Source organism: Protopterus annectens, chromosome 5.part1 (genome assembly GCF_019279795.1).
Source record: "Protopterus annectens isolate FY-2018-M chromosome 5.part1, PAN1.0, whole genome shotgun sequence".
Lineage (NCBI taxonomy): Eukaryota > Metazoa > Chordata > Ceratodontiformes > Protopteridae > Protopterus > Protopterus annectens.
In genome coordinates this window covers 803,680,147-803,692,072 of record NC_056736.1, presented here as the reverse complement: position 1 = coordinate 803,692,072, position 11,926 = coordinate 803,680,147, and positions in this window count along the sequence as shown.

The following is an 11,926-nucleotide window of genomic DNA, read 5'->3' as shown; positions in this document are numbered from 1 at the left end:
AGGAAAATCCTATCAATATGCTTAAAAGCTGTGGAAATTTAAAAGCTTATAATAAGGATATTGTTTTAAAATGCTCTTTCCTGAATTTAAAAAGAAAAGATCAACCCAGTACATAAGAATGATATGCTTACATACTTGTAAAGCTAGCTTACTGTGTTTCATTGCAAAAGTGCTTTACTTAAACAAGGTCTGATGCAGTCATACATAACCACAGTAAACCTGCCTGCATTACATCTTGCCCTGTGTCTCTTCACTTGACTTATTTTGCTCTGTTCATCTTGGTTAGCCAGGTCACTACTAAGGAATGTATCTGGCTCAGTGCAAACATTTATGTTTTTTAAAGTTTATTTTTTTACATACTGTTCTATTAAGAAACAAGGCTAAAGGATATCGATGTGATTTTCTTTTGACTCAAAACACTGCTGACAAACAAAACTAAATAATAATACATATATTTAATATGAACATACGTCACAGAGTGAGAAGAAGAAGAATGCATTTTAAAAATACGGGCACTGCTGTTATTTCGAAACCTAAACCCTATTTGTTGCATACATATTGCAAAACTGTCTACTTTGTAAATGTCTCTGTCGCTGTCTTGTGTTTTAATTACTCATAATATGTTATTAGTGGCACAAAGCATATCTACCATAAATAAATATCTAAGTGTTCACTCACAAGGAATGATGTCTCTTTACCAAGCAAAATATGAATAATAATACAAAATAAAACATCAATCAAACAAATAACTACCCTATGAGACGATGGGATTGGTGCTGGAAAGTTAGGATGCAGAATTTGCTATGCCATAAAAAGGGAAAGAATGGGAACTGCAAAACAAGAGACCCTTTAGGTGACAGCAATCCTAATATAGCATATTCTTTCACTATTTTCTCTTTCTAAGTCAACTATCAACATACCTACCAATATGCATGCATATACTGTATGTGCAGTATGTGTGTGTACTTGTGCATATGTATACATGGTGAGAAAGGCAACTATCAACATACCTACCAATGTACATACATATACTGTATGTACAGTATGAGTGTGTACTTTTGCATATGTATACATGGTGAGAAAGGCAACTATCAACATACCTACCAATATAAATGCATATACTGTATGTACAGTATGTGTATATACTTGTGCATATGTATACATGGTGAGAAAGGCAACTATCAATATACCTACCAATATACATGCATATACTGTATGTACAGTATGTGTGTACTTGTGCATATGTATACATGGTGAGAAAGGCAACTATCAACATACCTACCAATATACATGCATATACTGTATGTACAGTATGTGTACTTGTGCATATGTATACATGGTGAGAAAGGCAGCTATCAACATACCTACCAATATACATGCATATACTGTATGTACAGTATGTGTGTGCACTTGTGCATATGTATACATGGTGAGAAAAGCAACTATCAACATACCTACCAATGTATATGCATATACTGTATGTAGAGTATGAGTGTGCACTTGTGCATATGTATACATGGTGAGAAAGGTAACTACCAACATACCTACCAATATACATGCATATACTGTATGTACAGTATGTGTGTGTACTTGTGCATATGTATACATGTTGAGAAAGGCAACTACCAACATACCTACCAATATACATGCATATACTGTATGTACAGTATGGGTGTGTACTTGTGCATATGTATACATGTTGAGAAAGGCAACTACCAACATACCTACCAATATACATGCATATACTGTATGTACAGTATGTGTGTGTACTTGTGCATATGTATACATGGTGAGAAAGGCAACTATCAACATACCTACCAATATACATGCATATACTGTATGTACAGTATGTGTGTACTTGTGCATATGTATACATGGTGAGAAAGGCAACTATCAACATACCTACCAATATACATGCATATACTGTATGTACAGTATGTGTGTACTTGTGCATATGTATACATGGTGAGAAAGGCAACTATCAACATACCTACCAATGTACATACATATACTGTATGTACAGTATGTGTGTGTACTTGTGCATGTGTATACATGGTGAGACAAACAAAAGACCAAAGAAAGCGCAGTTAAATCTAACATTTTTATCATTCAGTGCTATTATTCACTTCATTTTATTTGAGCTATCTTTACTGTGTTTTAGTAATCACGTAATTAAGGTGCAATTTTCTATCTGAAAACAGAATCTTTAGCAGTTCATTCTACATTAGTGTATATTTGCATACATTTGCACATGCATAAATGTTGGTATATGTCGTGAACTAGAAGAAAGGAAACTTCTTTTCCCAAAGAAATATTTCAAACTATGAAATCTTTATTATTTAAACAAGATAAATTGTCTAAAACTGATGGAAAATACTTTAATTTATTTAAAGCAGACTGTGATGAAGTCTTGCAGAGGTGAAATTTGTTAAAGAATGCCTGTGGGTAACTTACTGAAATCTTAATTATTTCTTAGCCTCTGCACCATAGTACGCAGGTTTAATGATGTTTAACTGTGACTGCAATCTCTCTATTTCCAGATCTATGTATATTTATTGATATAATGTTCAGTCTAATGTACACTTCTGTCTCCTCAACATTATACATTACTTACCAGCATATCTTCAGTCAATTTGTTTGCCATGGATATGAATACCAGAGTATCTTCAGTCAATTTATTTGCCATGGATATGAAGACAAGTGTGTGTGTGTGTGTGTGTGTGTGTGTGGGTGTGTGTGTATGTGTGCGCTCGCACTCGCATGTGTGTAGTATCGAAACAAAGAAACATGGTTAAAAACTTTTGCAAGCAATGCATCTGTGTGAATATTATCTCATACAGGTAACATTTTAAAAGAAGACAAATTCCAAAAAGAATATACATTTTCCAAAATGTGATCTTCACTGTTGAAAAATAAAATAAAAAATAAACAAAAAAATAAATAAATAGAAGTCTGTCTGAAATAGTGAGGCCAACTTCTTTGAGGAGCTTGTGTCAGTTATTCAGGAGGCCTGAGTAAATCTGAAAACGTGCATTTTAAATAAGGATTACTCAATCCTGTTTTATAGGATCAAATTGAATGTGGAAAGATAACTATAAATGAAGATATATATATATATATATATATATATATATATATATATATATATATATATATATATATATGAAACGTATATGAACTCTATAGGGAAAAAATGCAAGAAATGTAAATACGAAGCCAGAGTCTTCACTGTTTAATACCTTAAACCTGCTGTAGTGAAGTCTGTCTGTAGTGAAGTCTGTAGGATATAAGCAAATGCCCTCTTAAGGACATGCCAGTGTTTCAGCTACATGTCTTCTAAATGCCAATGACTTTTTTGCGTTACTTTTTTAGATTTGAGTTGAACATTCTGGACAAGAAAGTGAAACCCCACTAGTTGCAGACATGCCATGTTTAATATTTTTTCTGAAATTGTCAATGGATTATGCGGCTACACTTTAGAAATGCAAACCTTAAAATCAAGCTTGATGTCTATAGATATTAGGGTACCTGCAAAATATCCCAAATAACATCTTAAACAAAGGATAAAAATATTACACAGACAGACTATTTGGCATAAAATGTTAAGGTCTTTGTTTCTAAAATGGGTTTGGCATTATTAGCCTGAATGTACCCTTAACAACTTAAAAGGTATAAAAAAAATGTCATGGGCATTCAAGCTGAAATAAGTACTTTTACTTGAATAAAATCACACTTCTCTAAGTTATTTAAGTTTACCGCTGTTGCTTTCTTGAATTATTTCATTCATTCATCTCAATTTAGGACTGTACAGTGCATTTGTTATCCGATATCCTTGCTGTTGAATTTATTGCTTGAAAATCACCTTAAAAGTTTTTCTTAGCTAGATTTTAAATTGCTATCTTTTCACTTTTAGCTAACCTTTGCATATTTTTACATTAAGAAGACAGAGATTAGTCATCTAGTAGCAGTAGGGGTAGACTGTTCTGTCTGAATTTGAAAAAAGTGCACTGAGACTGTAATTGAGGTTATTTTAATGGCCAGAGAACTATTTAGTCATTTTTATTACCTTGATAAATTCAGGATGCCTGCACGTCTGGTGGCTCATTCCCACAGAACTCAGCAATGCTTGGCACTCTTGCCTGTGTACTAGTAGTGATTTTGTTGCACCTAGTGCCATCTGGGCTTATACACAGTAAGTACTTGTACTTGAAAATCACTTTTCTTTAAGTTGTTTAAGTATACTGCTGTTGATCTCTTAAATTATTTATTGAGTTTATCTGAATTGTAAGACCAGTACATTTATTCTCCAGTGTCCTTGCTGCTTTATTTATTGCTTGAAAATGTATTAGATGAGTTTCTTAGCTAGTTGCTGAATTGGTTTCTGTTTGCATTTCCATTTTAACTAATCGTTATGTGTTTTTATATTAAGAAGAATTGAGATTACTCATATAGTGGCAGTAGAGGGTAACATACCCTGTCTGAGTTGGGAGTCACATGGAAAGGGTTAAAATAATATTGTTTCATTGACCAGAGGGTTTTTTTGTTTAATCATTTTTCTTTGAATCTATAAATTCTGCTGCTCATCACATAGTGGCATTTAGAAGTGTCTGGCATAGACTGAGGTACTTAAAAGCTATTTTTTTCTTTTAGAACTACATCTAGAGCTTTACCCAGTAACTCAGTTGTGCAAAGAGTAACTAGTTTGTGTGATGAGTAGCACTGTCCTATGAATCTACTCCTACATAGACTAGTGTTTGCCTCTCTATGTGTCATAGGCTGGTGTGGGCCTAGACGTGAGCAGCTTTCCACCTTCACCAAGGATAATGTCACTGTGCCAATAGAAGATGCATAACTTTAATAATTACCTTAGATTCTTGGGTCATTCAAAGAGGGTACAGCATTTGTCAGCATGGGAGTATATAGTCAACTGACCACTCTGCTTTGCCAGGATGGTCTGTACTTGGCCCCACTAAACTTTTGAATATTGGCTAAAATATTGTCCTCCCCCACAGTGCATTTTTTAGGCAATGCCAGGTAAACTAACCTGCGAGTTTAGCAAAATAAACTCAAGGGAATCTAAAGCCATTACTGTTCAATGCAAGGAACCTAAAGATAAATGTCCACTCCCTCCAATTTCTCATCTTCTTGGAGAATGTAGACATCTGAAGCAGTTACCAAGACATGGTTTAAAGCAGCAGAGAGTGCCCTGGCAGTACAGGGATGCAATGCTTTCCACACATTTAGACCAGCTACTACATAAGCAGGAACTAAAGGTGGAGGATTCTTTACCTACATGAAAAGTATACATACCTGAAGCTCTGTCAAACAAGATGACATGCTTGAACTTCTCCATGTTGAAATTACCACAGCTGGAGTCCTATATCATATCATTGCAAGCTGCAGATCACCGTCTATGACTGACAAAAACCCACAACTCACACTTATACCTACTGAAGTTACTTACCATTCACACCAATAGCATATTCAGAGAGGACTTTAATTATCCGTTGACAAACACCCTGGACCGGTTAGTCCATACTCCCGCTAGAGGTGCAAATATATTGGATCTGGTGCTGATAAACATGGTAGAATACTGCATGCCATCCCCAGATACCCCACACACACACACACCCACATGTACAGCAGCGTAGTGTTCTCTCTGGTAAAATCAGACCTTAAGACCATATGTTTTTGAAATAAAAATCAATGCTGTGACCCCAGCAAACCATGTAGCACATAGGAACTATTCTAAGGCTAACTACCTATTATTAATGGATCGCCTGACAAAATTTCAAGCCCCTGCAAACCTGGTGAACACAGCTACCTATGCAGAACTGTACACAGAAACTCTGTACAATCATGTTAATATATGCAAAGAGACAGTTGTGTCTAACAGAAATAGACCAAGAACAAGCACAAAAAACAAAGCACCCTGTTGGAGTTCAATCATACACAGATTATAGAACAAAATAAAAAAAAGGCATAATTAAAATTAGGAAGGGCTACATCCAGCAAAACTAAAACCTTACTCATCAGGCTAAACAAAACCTAAGAGGACAAATTAAATCTATCAGAACTAATTTTGACATAAAGATAGACTCCCAGGCTAAGGACAACATCAAGACTTTCTTTAGCTATGTCTGAAATCTGAAAGGTGATACATAACAGTGAGCAGAACTAAGTGTCAATGGAGCCAGTTACACTGAGGTGGAAACTATAGCGCATCTCCTGGCCAACAACTTCAGATCAATTTAATCTTCCCTGGCCACTACCCAAGTAATACCATCAAACATAACCCCCACACTTAATTATCACTAGGGCGCAGGTCCTAAATGCACTATCCAAGGCTAAGAACACTGCATATCCCAGGATACCTCCTAAATAATAATAACCTTTTAATTGACCTCTCTATACTCCTAGAGTCACTATTTAATAATATAGCTTCCAGGCAGGCTTTGTGCCAGGTGAATGGTGGACTGTAAGAGTAATCATTCTGCACAAGGGCAGTCTATCAATGGACACTAGGAACTACAGACTCAGAAGTCTGACTAGTCTCATATGAAAAGCCATACAAAGAATCATCATAGATATGATTAATAATGACACAGAAAACCTTCAATGGATACAATCCAGTTTGGCTTTTTTAAGGACAGATCATGCCTAATCAACCTGGTGGACTTCTTTGAAAACTTCCACAGGGAAATTGATGAGGGCAAAATGTTCCAAACTGCCAAACTTGACCCTAAAAAGCATTTGATACAATACTTCACTCTGTAGTTGTAAACAAATCTACAGAATTATGCATTAATCTGTTACGTACTCCTTGGATAGCCAGCTGGCACCCAAACAGGACCCATGAAGTCAAGATAGAGGAGGCCACCTCCACAAAGACACTGGTCCCTAGTGGAATCTCTCACAGGTCTGTGTTGATCCTGCTTCTTTTAGATATTTTATTGGAAGTAAAGTCAATATTAAAGAGGCCTCTGCCTGACCAAGTTTGCAGAATACTGCAAGCTAGTAGCAGTGAAAAAATTCTCCCTCCTTCCTACAAGACACTAACATCCTACAGGAAGGACTAACACAGACAAATGACTAGTGCTGACTGGTGCTGAAGCCATGGCTTAAAACAAGTGCCCAGAAATGCATAATAGTCTCCTATGGGAATCTGGCCACCTTAGGAAACTATTTAGTTGAAAACACACCTCCAAGAGTTGACCCGGTAGTGAAAGATTTGGAAATGTATGTGGATAGTAACCTGATTTTGTTCAACATGTAAATAATGAAGTAAGGAAAACAATCTATACTGCTCAACTTTTAGGCAAGGAGATGGTATCCAGGTCATCATTCCTCTGCAGTCGGCTTTCATCAGACCCGTTATTGAGTACAATGCCCCATTCAGTATGTACCTGACCAGGGCCATACTTCAACTGAAATGCCAACAGAGGACCCTCACAAAAAGAATACAGAGTGTAAGCAACATGTTCTATGCAGATTGCCACAAAGCCCTATTTCTATATTCAGTTTCCTGCAGACTCTCAAGAAGCAATCTGTACCTGGCATATAATGAATCCTTGGATCCTGCCCTCATGGACTGTTTGCAAATCTGCAAAACCAATAGCAGCAGATATACTTAATCTAGGAACATGAACTTTGCTTGCGACATAAATAGGACATGTTGGAGGGAGAGGAATGTGTCTCAGAGAATTCTCCTCCTCTGGAACAAACTTCCCATCTATGCGAAGCATACTTCTTCCGTGACTCTATTCAAGCATAAACTGGACCAATGGATGGGAAATTGGAAATTTACCCCAGGTGTATCACCTTTGTATCTAATGATAGAGGGAGTCTGCAAATCATACCTTAGCATACATATATACCTTCAAATAATCTCTGTGTCTCAAAAAACTTTTGGGATACAAATGCTTGGTCATGCTTATAAAGGCCTAAGTTGTTGTTAGAATCACATACAACTATGAACCTATGAAACTATTCAAAAGCATGTAGCTGAAACACTGGTATGTCCTTAAGGGGTCATTTGCATATATCTCAAGGACCTTCACTACAGGACTTTTAAGGTATTACACACTAAAGGCTCAATTTTTGCTGCTTCTTTCTTGCAGCTTTTTCTGATTGGCTCGTCTTTGTGAACTTTTTACCCTTTGGTGTTGAACTCTATAGGAAAGGGATAATGTACTTTAGAAAAACAGCAGTTATTTTAAGTCAACATGTGCTAAAGATCCGATATTTTTGTACTAGGATGCCCAAAATAATTTTGATATCTTACAAGGGGTTATGGGCTTTTATTTAGTTTGAGAGAATATCCTTGTGAAAGAGTGTGAGAACATATAAACCATAACACTTTAAAATCTTTGCAATGCAACACTGATGTAGTCCGACTCCCATAACACTTTGGTAGTTCTACAGTTATTATACCTAAGCAACATTATATTTTATTGGTCTGCACACTTCTCTTTATCCGATGGCAAATAGGTATTGTGTCCTTAGTATTTGCTTAGCAACATTTGTAAAGCTGTTTTAGGCTATGTGATTTAGAAAAGGTATACAATGTCAGCATTTGAAAAATACACAAAGAAATTAAACATGAAAGCTTGCTTTATCCTTGAAATATTATTTTGGCACTGTTTGAGAGACAGTATAATCATGGATTCAACATAAACTACAGCAGAATATTCTTAGCAGTTATATCAAATGCAGCATTGCTCAGATAGAAATAATGAAAAATACTTCAATAAGATGTACTTTGCATGAATAAAGTACCTGTATCACACGAGTCTAGGTAATTTCCTTGAAATATCCCACTAAGACTCTCTCTCTCTCTCTCTCTATATATATATATATATATATATATATATATATATATACACATATATAGATGTACATATGCATAATAATTTCCTGGAAGGATCCCACTAAGACTCTCTCTCTCTCTCTCTCTACACATATATATATATATATATATATATATATATATATATATATATATATATAGATAGATAGATACATATAGATATACAGATATACATATACATAAACATTTATATAAGTCACAATATAGAAAGGAAAATAAATAATTAAGTAAACTGCACTATATGAAGACAAGGAAAAAAATCCCAGTTACAATATATAAAAACAATATGTCTTAAAATTATAAATACGGTATTTATAAACAATGATGTCATGTGATTAAGAGATATAACATGGTTGTTGTTTACAATCGGATATGGAAGACTTAAATATACATAATTCAGTAACACTGCAGGTATAATGATATTGTTCTTGTGTCCGCATACTACTTCAGGACAGATGAGGTCAGCCATTATCCATATAATGCCAAGAGTTATAGGCTTCAGTCAAGTGTTCTTTTAAAACTCTCTGTAAAGGTAAATAGATTTAGTTTAGTCTATATATAAACAGGCGTACTATGCCATGCATCCTCTTCAATCATTCTAAAGGTTTTCCCTCAGTTATGTGCATGCATACAGGCCAGATCACAGGATGGCACCCTGATCTACGAGTATTACAAGGTAATGAGGTGTTGGTTATTGTTAACTTCTTCATTAGGGAGTACAGTGCTCCAGGTGTCATAATTTGACTGCATAGATACAAAGGAGCAAGCATTGATCAATTTTTTTTTTTTTTGAAAAGGAAGCAAAGAAACATATTTTAGTTAAAGACATTCGGATTAACTGCACATTGCCAGGCTAAAAACCACAATGCATATTTCCTTCTTGCAATAAAAGCATTTACTTCAGTAGCTTTTATTTCTTCAAAAGTTAAATGACTATGTAGATTGAACCAAATCTTAAGTTTCCTTACAACTTTTTATCAGTAATATTTTCTACGGGCAGCTTAATTAAAAAAAATAAGGTCTAACCATAGGTCCAGATATTGGGGTCAGAAACTTGAGAAATAGGTGTTTGTCTCACATTAGCTAAAATTGCTGGCTCTGAATGTACTGCTTTTGCTACAAGTTCCAAACAGAATAGTTACTTCGTATTAAGCATTTCCAAGACTATTTTTTTTTTCTCTCTCAGAATACTCAAGGCATATTATAAACTTCTGCAGCTTATGGATACGTACTAAGAACTATGCATAACATTTACTCAAGACATCTTAGTTAAGCCATAGGCTGAGTACAACTGCTGCACAACTCTAAGACCACTGGTGTAGACTTCTTGGCATAGGCAATTTATACTTACTCATCCAGGGCCCTCAAGTGAGAATATAGTCCTGGGAATGGCATCAGAACTCCCCTTCTGTGTAGGTATTTACTCAAGAAGTATGTCAGTATATGAACATTAAGAATAACTGTAACAATTAGGTTAGGTAAAAAACTTTCTTACACTGTGAAGGACAACAACAAGGAAAAGAAAAGGCAAACACTACTAAAAACTCCTGTTGTCCACCACGGCAGTAAAAATTGATAATAAAATCAAAACTTTAATAAAAAAGAATATAACATAAAACAGGCAGTCCTCAGTCTTCCGATAAGCGCTTTCGGCAAATATGCCTTCCTCAGATCGTAAAAAAGGACTGTTCAGCTTTTGTATTTATAAGGCATCACAGCCATTCATCTGTGACACGCCCTTGTTGCAAACCAAAAGGAGGCCAGCTAGCAAAGAGGTATAATTTCTTTCATTATAATTAAAGGCACAGTACTTCTTTTTACTATGAGATTGTATATGAGAAAACTAGTAGCTATGTATGTGAATACATTATATGAATGAAGCAACATTCAAGTAAGCTTGCTGATCGTATTCCTTCTATTCCTAAGCGCAGGTTTTAATGGCACAATGGTATTCAAGCCTGGTAATCTGTTCGCTCTTAACTTAATTATCCAGCATGTTTCCCTTAACTCTGTGCGATTATGAACATCGCCTCCTCTTGTCGTCTGTCAGACTGCCTCTATGGCCTTAAATACATAGTGATGAGAAGGATACTGTACTATATGGGCTGCTAAGGCATTATTGGGATCTTTCTGTTTGATGTCTCTTAAATGTCTAAGGATACGTTCCTTAAGACATTGATCTATTTTGCCAACATAGAAAGCACTACATTGGCAGCAAGTCGCTAAGTATATAATGTGGGAACTAGTAAAATCAGCATAAACATTAAAATTGTACTGTTGCCTGGAGTATGGATGTACAAAAGTACTGGAACTGTCAATGGAGTTGCAAGCTTTGCATCTCAGGCATTTGAAAGTGCCCTTTCTGTTAGAATTGGGCCTATTTCTTTCCAAACCATCTTTGTTGCAAATGAGACATTTCAAATTCTTGTTATTCTTATATAGGAATCTAGGCTGTTCCCATACAATGTCTTTTATTTTGTCATCAGTTGTCAATACTGGCCAAAGCTTCCTAATAACTTCACATACTTGCTTATTGTCAGCAGTTTATGTTAACAAACATTTAAGTTGCTGTGATTGAGTTTTAAAATCCAGACTCTCATGATGACTCGATGTAGGTTCAGAGAAGTAGGGACGTCCCTTTCCTCTCCTTAATTCCTGTCAGTCATGCTTCAGTCATAAATTCTTTCTTTCATAAGATCTTTTACTTAAATACAGGAACAGCCTAGATTCAACTGTAAAAGCAATTATACATGCATTAGTCTGTAGCATAAACCAAGAGTACTTTATTAGACTTTAGTCGAGGTTAGGGGTTCAAAGACCACACTTATCAACTATGCAATACTGTTAATTTTTCAATTATGTGTAACTTAAACATTTAAAGTAAAAGCTCTATGCAAGTGGCACACATGCGCTGCTATAAAATGTAATCTGTATAACTGGAACATGCAGATGTGCAATACATGCGCATGTCAAGGAGTACCTGCTGCAATCTGTAGTACAGTGTGCATCTGTTAGGAGCTGGTGGCCTTAAAAGTTAAAGTTCTCTGTTAGGAGGTC